The sequence below is a fragment of the Arachis stenosperma genome, chromosome 2, assembly GCF_014773155.1.
Source record: "Arachis stenosperma cultivar V10309 chromosome 2, arast.V10309.gnm1.PFL2, whole genome shotgun sequence".
Lineage (NCBI taxonomy): Eukaryota > Viridiplantae > Streptophyta > Magnoliopsida > Fabales > Fabaceae > Arachis > Arachis stenosperma.
Genome location: NC_080378.1, coordinates 63,426,357 through 63,429,358, shown reverse-complemented (window position 1 = coordinate 63,429,358; position 3,002 = coordinate 63,426,357). Strand labels below are relative to the sequence as shown.

Genomic DNA, 3,002 nt, shown 5'->3' with positions numbered 1-3,002 from the left:
ATAAGCTTGTTTTCTTGAGTTGTCTGCCATCTCTAGTGAGATTCTTGCAGCTTGTACCTCAGAGATCCCTAGCTTCTCCATTACAGAGAGAGGCATGAGGTTTACACTTGACCCTAAGTCACACAGAGCCTTCTTGAAGGTCATGGTGCCTATGATACAAGATATTGAAAACTTCCCAGGATCTTGTATCTTTTGAGGTAATTTTTGCCTAGACAGGTCATCCAGTTCTTTGGTGAGCAAAGGAGGTTCTTTCTCCCAAGTCTCATTACCAAATAACTTGTCATTTAGCTTTATGATTGCTCCAAGGTATTTAGCAACTTGCTCTTCAGTGACATACTCATCCTCTTCAGAGGAAGAATACTCATCAGAGCTCATGAATGGCAGAAGTAAATCCAATGGAATCTCTATGGTCTCATTTTGAGCCTCGGATTCCCATGGTTCCTCATTAGGGAACTCATTGGAGGTCAGTGCACGCCCATTGAGGTCTTCCTCAGTGGCGTTCACTTCCTCTCCTTCCTCTCCAAATTCGGCCATGTTGATGTCCTTGCACTCTCCTTTTGGATTTTCTTCTGTATTGCTTGGAAGAGTACTAGGAGGGAGTTCAGTAACTTTCTTGCTCAGTTGTCCCACTTGTGCCTCCAAATTCCTAATGGAGGACCTTGTTTCAGTCATGAAACTTTGAGTGGTTTTGATTAGATCAGAGACCATGTTTGCTAAGTCAGAGTGGTTCTGCTTAGAGTTCTCTGGCTGTTGCTGAGAAGATGATGGAAAAGGCTTGCCATTGCTAAACCTGTTTCTTCCACCATTATTGTTATTGAAACCTTGTTGAGGTCTCTCTTGATCCTTCCATGAGAAATTTGGATGATTTCTCCATGAAGAATTATAGGTGTTTCTATAGGGTTCTCCCATGTAATTCACCTCTTCCATTGAAGGGTTCTCAGGATCATAAGCTTCTTCTTCATATGAAGCATTCTTAGTACTGCCAGGTGCATTTTGTATTCTAGACAGACTTTGAGAAATCAAATTAACTTGCTGAGTCAATATTTTGTTCTGAGCCAATATGGCATTCAGAGTATCAATCTCAAGAACTCCTTTCTTCTGATTTGTCCCATTGTTCACAGGATTCCTTTCAGAAGTGTACATGAATTGGTTATTTGCAACCATTTTAATTAGCTATTGAGCTTCTGCAGGCGTCTTCTTCAGATGAAGAGATCCTCCAGCAGAGCTATCCAAAGACATCTTGGACAGTTCAAAGAGACCATCATAGAAAATACCTATGATGCTCCATTCAGAAAGCATATCGGATGGACACTTTCTGATCAATTGTTTGTATCTCTCCCAAGCTTCATAGAGGGATTCACCTTCCTTCTGTCTGAAGGTTTGGACTTCCACTCTAAGCTTACTCAATTTTTGAGGTGGAAAGAACTTTGCCAAGAAGGCATTGACTAGTTTTTCCCAAGAGTTCAGGCTGTCTTTCGGTTGTAAGTCCAACCATATTCTAGCTCTGTCTCTTACAACAAAAGGGAATAGCATAAGTCTGTAGACCTTAGGGTCAACCCCATTAGTCTTGACAGTGTCACAGATTTGCAAGAATTCAGCTAAGAACTGATGAGGATCTTCCAATGGAAGTCCATGGAACTTGCAATTCTGTTGCATTAGAGAAACTAATTGAGGCTTAAGCTCAAAGTTGTTTGCTCCAATGGCAGGGATAGAGATGCTTGATGTGTGGAAAACGATCCAACACAAAACTCACCGGCAAGTGTACCGGGTCGCATCAAGTAATAATAACTCACATGAGTGAGGTCGATCCCACAGGGATTGAAGGATTGAGCAATTTTAGTTTAGTGGGTGGTTTAGTCAAGCGAATCAAGTGTTGGTTGAGTGATTTGTGTTTATCAGAAATTAAATGACAGTAAATGTAAAGGGGGAAGGGAGAAATGCAGTAAAATAAAGAACAGAAGAGTAAGAGTGCAGAAACTTAAAGAGCAAGAAAGTAAATGACTGAAACTTAAAGTGCAAGAAACTTAAATTGCAGTAACTTAAATGGCAAGAAAGATAAATTGCTGAATGTAAAGGGGAATTGAGGAATGGGATTGCAGGATCTAAACAAGAAGAAGTAAATTGCAGTAAAGAAGGTAGCAGAAATGAATTGGATGCAAACAGGAAATTTAAACAGCAAGGAAATTTAAGTGCAGTAAAGGTTCACAGAGGAACCAAAAGTGATCTCAGGATCCCAAGGGCTTAGGTAGCAGAGCCTAAAACCCAATTTCCTTCCCAGATCTAAAGTTACTAAGCAATTGACAGAAAATTAAAGATGAAGCAGTAGAAGAACAGAATTTGGATTGAATTATGCAGAAAATATAATGCAAAGAGTTTGAATGGGAATTGGGACAGAATTTCCCCAATTTCACACATCCACAACTCAGAAAACAGAAGAGTAGAATTGCCCAAGGGAATTGAGGAAGAAGATCAATCAACTCTCCCTTGATCCTCTGAAGTCTCGGCCAATTCTCTCCAGAACAATTCCAAGAGAGTCAAAGCTCCAAAGGAATGTGAAAATGAAAATTCAAAAGCCAAGGTAAAAGTAACAATTCAAAAGTGAGCATAAAGGTCCTAATTACATCAAACTAAGTCCTATTTATACACTTTCTATTCTTGGATAATGGGATTTGGATGGGCTTTTGGATTGGTGAAGAAATGAATTCAAATTTATTTTTAATTTGAATTTTGGCCCAAAAACCACTCCCAGGAGGCTGCCCTGCCCTTGTGGAGGGCAGGGCAGAAAATTGATGCATGGTGGTGTGATTTGGTGCGGCCTTGGTGCTTGTGATGCGAGTCTGTGCGCGCCAGAGGCTGCCCTGCCCGCGCCAAGGGCAGGGCGGGAAAGTTGGTGCTGCCAAGGTTGAAGCGTGCGTGCGTTGGTGCTGCCAGAGGAGGAATTTGGTGCGCCAGGAAAGGAAATTTTGGTGCGCGGGACGCGCGTTGGTGCTTTGGAGGCTGCC

General features: G+C 41.6%; 1 non-coding gene across 1 annotated transcript; it reads left to right on the top strand.

The window, feature by feature from the left end:
* Positions 1 to 1,293: 1,293 nt before the first annotated feature.
* LOC130965098 (small nucleolar RNA R71) lies at positions 1,294 to 1,401 on the top strand. The gene has a single exon (XR_009081152.1). It is a non-coding gene; the product is annotated as a small nucleolar RNA R71 (small nucleolar RNA).
* The last annotated feature ends 1,601 nt before the right edge of the window (positions 1,402 to 3,002 follow it).